At 33.8% G+C, this 12,316-nt stretch overlaps 1 long non-coding RNA gene across 1 annotated transcript; it reads left to right on the forward strand.

Annotated features, from left to right (window-relative positions):
* The first annotated feature begins 8,302 nt into the window (after positions 1 to 8,302).
* On the forward strand, positions 8,303 to 8,828 carry LOC141397158 (uncharacterized). Its single transcript, XR_012411319.1, has 2 exons — positions 8,303 to 8,423; positions 8,492 to 8,828. It is a non-coding gene; the product is annotated as an uncharacterized lncRNA (long non-coding RNA).
* Positions 8,829 to 12,316: the final 3,488 nt, after the last annotated feature.

A 12,316-nucleotide genomic window follows, 5' to 3' on the forward strand; every position in this document is an offset into this window, starting at 1 on the left:
GGACTGAGGCAGTTTTCGAAAATCTTACTTTTGGGTACGAAGAATAGGAAATGGTACTGAGTTTGGAATTGCACGAATGGATATAGCTGGAATCTTGAGATTTCGAATTACGATTACTGTTATTATTTTGTATTCATGTCAGTGTAGGGTTGAGATATGTCGTCGAAATACGTACCATAAGTATACGAAAAGTGCCTAATGGTACTCAATTTGTTGTAGGGTGAAGGTATAGTGCTGGAATCTGTATTTTTTTAGAATTAAGGTATGAGTATTGGTGTGCAACGTTGGTCTCGCTGTTAATGTGTAAGAGTGATATAGGCTGATATTTTTGAAAATCGAACTAAAGGGGTACGAACAGAGTAAAACACGACAAAATTTGTTGTAAAAACAGTTGCAACTTTTCGTACTTTTTGAGCATAGTTGAATTTTTTTGCACATACATCGAATACAGCCGTGAGAGGATTTAATTTTTGTAGGGCAAATCTGGTCAGATTTGACTAGATTAAGCAATAAATCCTCATGAAGTGGGTTAAAACGCCGTACACACTAGAGCTTTTTGCCGGGTTAGCCTTTAGTATGAGGATTTGCTTGACATATAAGCAATAGAATTAACATTTAAAACCCAGTGGGTTTGTTAAATCTGGTTATATGTAAACTTACTATAACCCGACAAAAAGCTGTAGTGAACCCGTGCTATAAAATACATTTGGAAGATGTTATTTATGGGTACTTTACACGATATGTCTTTTACATATGAGTTGTCACTTTGCATATACATTTTGTATGGGAGAAGTGACAACTCATATGTAAAAAACATATCGTGTAAAGTACCCATTACTGAATGTTTCTGTATGTCGAAACGAAAAGGTGTGCGAATGAAACACGTCCAAACTTTAGTTTTCGAAACAAGTTACCTATACTCACGCTTCAAAATCCTCTGGATTTCGCGAAATCTTGAAATACACCTCGCTGTTTACATTTATTTTTTGATGATTTCAAACATATCACAATAATCAAGTAATGCTTGGTTACATTTACGAAATCCACTCGATTTCAACTGTCAATTCCATAGCTCAAACGTCAAATGAAATCCAATGGATTTCAGGTGAGTTTTCATTTGACGTATACGCAAAGGAATTGACAGTTGAAATCGAGTGGATTTCGTAAATGTAAACCAAGCATAAGGTTAACAAAGTTTTGACATTTTTGTGAAAAAGAAGTGAGGTGATAATTTAAATGTGTTGAAAATAAAAGAATATGTACAAAACAAAATATGTGAACGGAAAGCAAAAAGAAATCTATAGTTTTCATTCATAATTTTACAACAGTTTTTGCAGTTGTCTGTACGCCTACGTCACGGAGGCAAGTTTTTGGTTTTTGACAATCAATACACGAAGTCAACTGTCCTGTCTTTTGTAAACGCAGGGTTAGTCGATTACAAGAGGTAACGGGACTTGTACAAATTTGTACAAATTATTGAGTAAACGAACAGACCTAGTGTTAGTTTGTAAACTCAGCCACTTTCAACTATTGGTAGCGATCAACAATAGGATGAGAACAATTAGGTCTGTACGATAACTTCGCAAGTGAAAAGTACCTGCAAGTACTCAGCAAGTTCTCAGTAACCTCTCTCCACTAATTTTACTCTCTCGAAACTAAAAATTTGCAGATTGTTATCGAACAGCAATTTGCAAATACTTTGAAGAAGTCAGATGATTTAATAAACAAGAAGAAGAAGTTGGCGGAAAAGATTGAATTAAACAATTGAAGGTGTTTACCAATTTTTTATTTTTCATTTAAAATTAGAAAAATATGAGCAATAAGAGGAAAATGGAACGCAGTGCGATATTTGGCATATATATTTATTGATATCGGTGGGAATACCTGGCCATCTAGATTGTGTATCTCCTACTCCATTAATGCACCGCTTTTTGCTGGGATTTAATACCTTTAAAATAAAAAAATAGTCACCACAAACTACAAAATAAGTGTGTACTTACGCTATCGTTTTCCATAATTTATTAATTTTTTCCCTTTTTTATTTCTATTTATTTTATAAACAAACGTTGGTTTATGTTTTTGCCAAGAAGTCAGTCCGCCACAAAACATTCGAATTTAAATCAGCTGATCAAACTTGCAAATTCTTACAAGAAACATTTTCCTTGCAAAAACTTGTAAATAGAACTCTCCAAAATTCTCTCACAATTGTCTCCAAATTCGCTCTCTTTTACTTTACAAGTTTGTTATCGAACAGCATTTTGTAAAAGTTTGTGCAAATTTGTAAAAACTTTTGGGTTATCGTACATACCTATTTACACAATTTAGTACAAAACATTTAAAACAAGCTCTTTTATACTATGTTTACATTTACGAAATCCACTCGATTTCAACTGTCAATTCCATTGCTTAAACGTCAAACGAAATCCAATCGATTTCAGATGAGTTTTCATTTGACGTATACACAAAGGAATTGACAGATGAAATCGAGTGGATTTCGTAAATGTAACCCAAGCATTAGTGGGGTTTTAGAACAAAAGGCTCTACTTGCAGTTGAAAATGTATTAAAAACTGAACACATTTTACAAAATAATGTTAGATTGTAAACTCAGCCACTTTCAACTCTTGGTAGCGATCAACAATAGGATGAGAACAATTTTCGGATACAACATTCCGGTTCATTGTTTGTGTGTGTTGTAGAAAAACAAAATTACTCAAACGATGACAAAAGCGAAAATAAATAGTTAAACAACTTGCAATAATTATGTATTTGGAATTAATTTAAGTTATTTGATACACATTTGTGTTGAAGTTCCTATTTTTCTGAATGAATATATTTGGTCTGTTCCTTTACTTTTGAAAATGGTAAAACTGGCTAAAGTAGCAAAAGTTGTAATCTACTTCCATATGAATTGTATGGTGTCTGAAGTAAAGGAATGCTTTTCGAGTAAAAAGTTGCAAAACTTGAAGATTCTTGCACGTAAAGGAACAGGGCTATTGTGTGCGTGTGTTTGTGTTATTGTATATGTGTGTATGTGCGATTCCTTTTTTTTCGTCGGTAACTGACCGATGATTTTCGATAATTACCGACATAAAAATCGGTAAAATGTGTGTACAGAATAGCTATTACCGACAAATATCGACATTTGTCGTTAATTCCATCGGTAGAGAGTTACAGAATCGCACTACTGGTAGATTTTGGGCGGATTTAGCAAATAAAACCTGCAAATGCGCTAAATCCGGCCTATAAGTCCCAGTCCACACTAGTGTGAATTTCATTAAAAAAATTTATGAAATTATGCGTTCTTAGCTCGAATTCCTCACTACTGTATTTTTATGATTTTACTCCACTATGGAACTCGATCTAGAGACTCATAATTTCGTGTCAAAATTTCAGTGAAATTACTATAGTGTGGCCCGAGACCATGTCAAGGAACACAGCTTATGTTCGATCAGCTGCACATATTAGAGCTGGTAAATCATCGATATTCTCAACATTAAGTACAGTACACATTGTCAGTTTTGAATGATGCTTTTTTGCAATTATCGAAAACTGTCCAACCGTCCAGCAACCACAAAATATTTTGTGGTTACATGATGAATGACAAAAATGAACGGTCACACTAGCAAGCAACAACAAAGCTGTCATTTAAAACTGACAATGATATTTTCGATATCATGTTTAAAAATATAGATTGCTATCGATATTATCGGTAATTTGTCAACACTATTTTGGGAATAAATATGACGGAAATCTCTATGCCTTTGTTCACATTTTACACTAGTACTTCACAGAAATATGAAAGAACAAAACATAGCTGCTTGTATTATAAAAATATACAAAAAATACAATTTTCTTTATTGAAAAATTTGTACGTGTGTAAAATATACTAATATGAGGAAAGAGTGGACGATATCTCATACGAGAAATCGTAAAAGTGTAAAACGCGACTTTATTACATTTTCCGTAAATGTTTTCTTTGCTCGCTATTTATGCATTTAATCACATATTTTTGTTTTCCAATCAATCACAATACTGTTTAAATACGTGTTGTACCATTACCATTTTAATTTTTGGAAAGTATTTTTTTTTTTTATGTGTTATTTTTTATGTACTCATAAACAAACATCAGCTGACAGTTTATATTCTGGAAAAGCTAAGTGTAACCAGCAAAGATTAACCTTCAATAGTGTAACCGGAGTATTATACCCCGTTTGTATTTAACCGGGTTAACCCAGTGAGTTTGGGTTTCAAATGTCAATTTCATAGCGTAATAGACCATTTAGATGTCAATTCCATCGCTTATATTTCAAATAAATCCTCATAAAGAAGGTTAACCGTGCAAAAAGCTATAATATAAACAGCCTATAAAAGTCCAGTTAGTCCCAATTTACATTAGGCGAGTTTACTTGCGGCAATTGTCAGTTTGATGGAGAGAGAGGTGAGGTACATGGTAACCCTTTGCCTCTCAACACCCTCTCTCACCCACAAACTGACAATTGCCGCAAGTAAACTCGCCTAATGTAAATTGGGACTTAGACTACGCTGGATTTAGCAATTATCTGGTTTTATTTCACACTGGATTTGCTAAATCAAGCATAATAGTACGTTTAGACTTATAAATCCACTCGATTTCAACTGTCAATTCCATTGCTCAAACGTCAAATGAAATCCAATCGACTTCAGATGAGTTTTCATTTGACGTATACACAAAGGAACTGACAGATGAAATCGAGTGGATTTCGTAAATGTAAACATAGTCTTACAGGCGTTTTAGACTTCATTAGCCGGATTTAGCTCATTATCAAGTTTTATTTGCTAAATCCGGCCCTAATCCACCAGATTTACCAAACAATAATAAATCCTCGTGTTGAGTGGATTTGTTTTAAACTCGGCATAAATCCTCGTATACAACTCTGTTTTTTACAACATGTTGCTAGAAAATACAAAAAGTTGCAAGCTGGTACTAGAAACTAGGTAGATGCATAGGAGAATTGCTATAATAAAAATAATTTAACATTTCAAAATTTGTAAACAAGGAGGAAAAATTAAATTTACTTTGATATACAAAGCTAGTTTTAATCAACCAAGACTAATAGTACGTTTAGACTTACGAAATCCATTCGATATAAAATGTCAATTCCATATCGTATATGTCAAAGAAATCGAGTGGATTTAAAATTGTGATTTATTTGACCTGTACACTATGAAATTGACATTTGAAATCGAGTGGATTTATAAGTCTAAACGTAGTACAATGCTAAGTTTACATTTACGAAATCCACTCGATTTCATCTGTCAATTCCATAGCTCAAACGTCAAATGAAATCTCATTTGAAATCCATTGGATTTCATTTGACGTTTAACCTATGGATTTGACAGATGAAATCGAGTGGATTTCGTAAATGTAAACATAGCATAATATTTACGATCTCTAAACGATAAAATAATTAGCTCTGTTCCAAGGCATATTTACTAAAGGTAGAAGTGACAACCAGCTGTATTCTTACTTTTTTGTAAATATAGATTTCAAAATGTAATAGGGTCTATTCATGAAATTTGAAACTTCGAAATTTGCTAACATAAAATACTTATTTTCATCGTAAACGTGTAATAAAAATTGCATACGAGAGTTCTGAATGCGTTATATTTACATTTTGATTCAAATTTGTTCTATTTTAGAGGATTTTCAAAATGTATTTATGTGTTTCCTGAAAAAATTTTGGAGAGACCCTAATATTCAATATTTTCTTTGACAATTAATTTTCAATAACAACAATGTTGTTTTTGTAAATTTTTTAGTTGTTGTAATTCATGCACATACCTTCTATAAATTTGTCTTGCTCTGTTCCAGAACTAAAAAGTTTTTACAACTTTTACCACTTTTACACATTTTGCGTTCCCGTACACAAAATTTATATGAAAATCGTTTACGACTTTTACAACTTTTACGACTTTTACCACTATATAAAGTACGGGAACAGGCCAATTATTTGTTTGGTAATTAGTTAGCATAGACAGCATAATATGCTAACATTTTCAATACCAAACAATAAATTTGAAATTTAACCTTTTTTGAAGCGAATTTAACTTAGGCTTGGTTTACATTTACGAAATCCACTCGATTTCAACTGTCAATTCCATTGCTTAAACGTCAAATGGAATCCAATCGATTTTTGACGTATACATAAAGGAATTGACAGTTGAAATCTACTCGATATTGTAAATGTAGTATTACAACAACATCTTTTGACGTTTCATTTCGATCAGATGGTCTGATGCATCTACCTTGGTAATTGTCCTATGACTAACTAAAATTAGCTGATTGCCATTTAAATCCTCCAAAGGTATATCTAAATGCAACGAGATTTGCATTGGATTTATTAAATCCGATTGAGGATTATGGTAAAACTTTGTTTAGACTATGCACTTACACGATGATTAAGTGTATTTTCCCGATTTATTTGACATATATTGTATGAAAATGACAACTTCAATCCACTGGATTTGCTAAACCAAGCATAGTCTAAACGGGGTATTAGTCTAAATGAGCTATAAACGTGAAATAAATCCTCATAAAAAAGATTAACGCGCAAAAAACTCTCGTGCAAACGCCGTTTTATACATAACGATGTAGTTTATTTCATTTAATTTGTTTACTTTGTCCAAAAAATGCGAACACTTCACATTTTCTTAACAATAGGCACTCCAGTGCTGTAAAATACAATAATTATTTTAGGCATGTCATTTTATGCTAAGTTATATGCTGTTTATATTAGAGCTTTTTGCAGGGTTAACCTTCTTTGAGAGGATTTGTTTGAAATATAAGCAATGGAATTGACATTTAAAACCCAGTCGGTTTGTTAAATCCGGTTATATATAAACGGGGTATTATACCCCGGTTACACTATTGAAGGTTAACCCACTGGGTTTAATAGATCCAGTGGGTTAATCTTTGCTGGTTACACTTAGCTTTTCGAGGATATAAACTGTCAGCTGATGTTTGTTTACGTATACATACAAAATAACTAATAAAGTCGTGTTTTACACTTTTACAATTTTTCGTATGAGACATCGTCCCCTCTTTGCTCATATTGGTATATTTTACACACAGGGATACATGTTTGTATCATGGTATCAAGCGTACTCATTGTTAAAAAAGTGTCTAATTTAAAAAATAAGTAATTTTATGATTTTCAAATAACTTTAGATTTATTAACTCCATAAAATCTCATGCGACCAATCGTAAACGTGTAAAACACGACAAATTCTGTTGCAAAAACAGTTGCAACTTATGGTACTTTTTGAGTAGAGTTGGATTTTTTTTTGCATAAATACCGAATACAACACTGTATTTTTGGTGGATTTGTGCCGGATTTTAAATAAACCCAGTCGTGAGAGGATTTAATTTTTGTATGGCAAATCTGGTCAGATTTGACCAGATTAAGCAATAAATCCTCATAAAGTGGGTTAACCCGGCAAAAAACTGTAGTGTAACCGCACTATTAACATTTACGAAATCCACTCGATTTCATCTGTCAAATCCATAGGTTAAACGTCAAATGAAATCCAATGGATTTCAGATAAGACTTCATTTGACGTTTGAGCTATGGAATTGACAGATGAAATCGAGTGGATTTCGTAAACGTAAACTTAGCATTAGATTGGAGGAATGTCTTCTCGAGAGAAAGCTATTCCGCGAGAATTGAATTTCTGCAGAATATTCACGAATGGACTGTTAAACTTAAAAATAAAATACTTCTTTTCATCCTCATAGCTGGTTTGAATTACGAATTACGGATTTCATCTGTCAATTTCTTTGCGTATACGTAAAGTGAAAACTCATCTGAAATCAACTGGATTTCATTTGACGTTTGAGCAATGGAATTTACAGTTGAAATTGAGTAAATGTAAACTGGATATATGCGTTTTATAAACAGCTCTGAATGCTTTTTATTTACATTTTGATTTAAATTTGTTTTATTTTATAGGATTTTGAAAATATTTTTGTGGTTTTCCTGAGAAAATTTTCAGAGCGATCCTATTATTCCATATTTTCCTTGACATTTTATTTCCAATAACAACAATGTTGTTTTTGTAAATTTGTTAGTTGTTGTAATTTATGCATCTACTATCTATAAATATGCCTTGATCATAACTAATAATAATTGTTTTATTAGGATGAACTTTGTATTGAAAAGCCAAATCATTTTTTCATATTGTTTAAAATTTTTGCACATTTTTGTTGCAATTTGCCGATGCAACTACCTTGTTTATTGTGTCATTTTTGTGACGACGTAAATAAACAAATGTAAATGGCTCTGAATTTCTCTCAAGTGTCAAAACAAAAGCGCATAAGTTTATTTCTTTTGATTACAATTAATTGTTTTGAGGCATTTTTGAAGGGAATCCATATCTTCTACAGGTAAAGTGTATGATTGGTTGGCACTGGCATATATCTAACATAATTCTTATTTCATTATTTTCTTAAAGCGAAGAAAACCAATACAACGGATTACATCACAAAGGAAACTCTTAAGGAAATACGCTCTAATATCTAGTGAAGTATGGACTTGTTGTTGAGATGCCTATGGTAAATCTTGCTGACCTATCCGAGGGTTGCCGAAAACGAGACTTAGCCATTCATTCTAAACATATTTTGGAGAGCTGTTGACGATCAAAACCCATATTTCCGGAAGTATTGATGTGACCTGGGCCCCAAGGACTTTTTATGGCAATAATTTCAGCCGATCCAAGAGGTGGACTTGAATTCGGGCGATGGGCATAAGTATGAAGCATCTCAGACCCTTCAAATAAATTTATATAACTATTTGGTGTTGTGATCTTTATTATTAGAATCTTATGTCGATTGGCATCTGTAGAAGATGCCAATTAAACGTCTTTTAGTCTGTCTATTCTATAGAAGACCTCTTTAGGCGTCTTCTATTCTATAGAAGACCTCTTAAGGCGTTTTCTATTCTGTAGAAGACTTCTTAAGGCGTTTTCTATTGTATAGAAGAACTCTTATGGCGCCTTCTATTCTATAGAAGATCTCTTAAGGCGCCTTCTATAGAAGACCTCTTAAGGCGCCTTCTATAGAAGACCTCTTAAGTCGTCTTCTATAGAAGACCTCTTAAGTGATCCTCTATTCTATAGAAGACCTCTTAATGCGTCTTCTATTATATAGAAGACCTCTTAATGCGTCTTCTATTGTATAGAAAACCTCTAAATGCGTCTTCTATTGTATAGAAAACCTCATAAGGCGTCTTCTATTGTACAGAAGACCTCTTAAGGCGCCTTCTATTGTATGGAAGACCTCTTAATGCGTCTTCTATTGTATAGAAAACTTCTTAATGCGTCTTCTATTGTATATAAGATCTCTTAAGGCGTCTTCTATTGCACAGAAGACCTCTTAAGGCGTCTTCTATTGCACAGAAGACCTTTTAAGGCGTCTTCTATTGTACAGAAGACCTCTTAAGGCGCCTTCTATTGTATGGAAGACCTCTTAAGGCGTCTTCTATTATATAGAAGACATCCTAAGAATGGAAGACCTCCTAAGACGTCTTCTATTGTATTGAAGACCTCTTAAGACGTCTTCTATTCTATAGAAGACCTCTTAAGACGTCTTCTATTCTATAGAAGACCTCTTAAGACGTCTTCTATTCTATAGAAGACCTCTTAAGGCGTCTTCTATTCTATAGAAGGCTTCTATTGTATAGAAGACCTCCTAAGACGTCTTCTATTGTATTGAAGACCTCTTAAGACGTTTTCTATTCTATAGAAGACCTTTCTGTTGTATAGAAGACCTCCTAAGATGTCTTCTATTCTATAAAAGACCTCTTAAGGCGTCTTCTATTCTATAGAAGGCTTCTTAAGGCGTCTTCTATTGTATAGAAGACCTCCCAAGACGTCTTCTATTGTATGGAAGACCTCTTAAGGCGTCTTCTATTCTATAGAAGACCTCCTAAGACGTCTTCTATTATATTGAAGATCTCTTCTATTCTGTGAAAGACCTCTTTAGGTGTCTTTTATTCTATAGAAGACCTTTTAAGGCATCTTCTATTCTGTAAAAGACCCCTTAAGGCGTCTTCTATTCTATAGAAGACCTCTTAAGGCGTCTTCTATTATATAGAAGGCTTCTTAGGGCGTCTTCTATTGTATAGAAGACCTCCTAAGACGTCTTCTATTGTATTGAAGACCTCTTAATAAGTCTTCTATTCCATAAAAGACCTCTTATGGCATCTTCTATTCTGTAGAAGACCTCTTAAGGCATCTTCTATTCTGTAAAAGACCCCTTTAGGCGTATATAGAAGACCTCTTAAGGCGTCTACTATTCTATAAAAGACCTCTTAAGGCGTCTTATATTCTATGGAAGACCTCTTAAGGCGTCTTCTATTCTATAGAAGACTTCTTAAGGTGATTTCTATTCTATAGAAGACCACTTAAGGCGTCCTCTATTCTACAGAAGACATCTTATGGTGCCTTATATTCTATAGAAGTCTTTTTAATGGGTCTTCGATTCTATAGAAGATTAAAAGTTTGCGCAGATGCCTCTTTTGTTTGCAGGCAGGTCAAGTTCGAAAATTTGCTATATAGGCCTACGATTTGTATTGCATCTATGTAATACCTATGTACAAGTATTTTGAAGTTTTCGCTACATATTCTGACAGAATTTGCTAGTGGTAAAGAAACTTCTCCATTACAATTAACATAGGCCCACTTTTTAGAATAGCTCCCATATAGCGGAACGCCCGAAAGTTTTTTTAGCTCAATTTTCAGACCGAATTAGCTATAATTTTTGGCATTAGCTATATTCTTGATCCGGATAAAATTCTAAGTCGATATAGCCTCGTCATTCCGTCTGTCTGTTGAAATCAATATAAAGCCTGCAATATTTAGAATAGAGCTTTATAATTTGGTATAGAAGTTCTATAACTTCTAGGATGTTTTGTGGTGAAAATGGGCTATACTGATCCCCGTTCTAATATCTGTACCTTCCGATTTTCTGTATTTTGAAGGGTTTCTTCGTTGGAGGTAAAAACTTTCCACCAGAAATCTTCATATAGCCCACATAGAATAGTACCTCCTGATTTTCGGTATTTTTTGAGATTTCAGTGCCATTATCGAACAAAAAGACTATGGTTTCGGGTCAATCCGGTACGAAAGAACACGATTGCGATATTGCTGTAATCTGGTACTGCGTGTTGTCAGTCCTACACGGAAAATTGTAAATATTGGTCCATGTTTGGAGATGCTTACGACATACAGTTGTCGAAATCACTGGTCTAGCAGCACCGAACTGAGATATGTTGACAAACTCAGTATGTGTTTGTGGGAAATAATGGAACAAATGTGAACAACATCGGATAATATATTGGTGTAGCTCCCAAATTAGGTGTAATTTGGTGTTCTTTCTCCACCAAATATTGTGGACATAAGTATACGTTTTAGCATTTCCCCTCATATACACATTTTCAGACCAAATAAGCTGAATTTTGACATTGGAGGTTCTATGTGGACATACATCTTATCAGCCAAAAAGTGTGATCATATTCTACGTTTTGATATAGTCCCCATATAACTGTACCGCCAGATTTTGGGGATTTTGAGGATTTAAGTTATTTTTCAGACCATTTGTCAGCAAGAGTTGCGGCTAGTTGCATCTAATCTATAAGTTCCAAATTAATTCGTAAAAAATTGGTCTAGACATTACATTTTTAGTTACGCTCCATTCAACAAAAATTTATTCCACTAAAAAAATACAGGAAAAGTAATCATTTTTAATTTTTTTTTGTTATACAACTATGTACGTCTAGTTTTTATACCCTCCACAAAGGAGGGTATAATTAAATTTTTCATTCCGCTTGTAACGCATCAAAATAATCATCGGAGACCCCATAAAGTACATATATTCCTGATCGGGTAAAAATTCTAAGTCGATATAACCATGTCCGTCCGTCCGTCTGTTGAAATCAAGATACAGCTCGCAATTTTTAGCTATTACCTCACCGAAATGGCTGAAATTTGGTATTTACACTTCGTTGGGCGTACAAAACTTTCCTCCAGAAATTTGTCGGTATAGGTTCACGCCTTTATATATCCCCCACAGAACGACACCTCCCGATTTTCGGTATTTGGAAGGTTGCGGCCATAATTCACCAAAATGGCTAGAATTTGTTATTTAGCCTTCACTTGGGGCATACAACTTTCAATCTGAAATTTGTTGGTATAGGTCCACGCCTTCATATAGCCCCCATAGGTCGGTACCTCAAAAATTTCGGTATTTTGAAGGTTGTGGCCACAATAATTCATTTAAGT

This window comes from Musca autumnalis, unplaced genomic scaffold (genome assembly GCF_047663935.1).
Source record: "Musca autumnalis isolate F117 unplaced genomic scaffold, ASM4766393v1 scaffold_3, whole genome shotgun sequence".
Taxonomy (NCBI): domain Eukaryota; kingdom Metazoa; phylum Arthropoda; class Insecta; order Diptera; family Muscidae; genus Musca; species Musca autumnalis.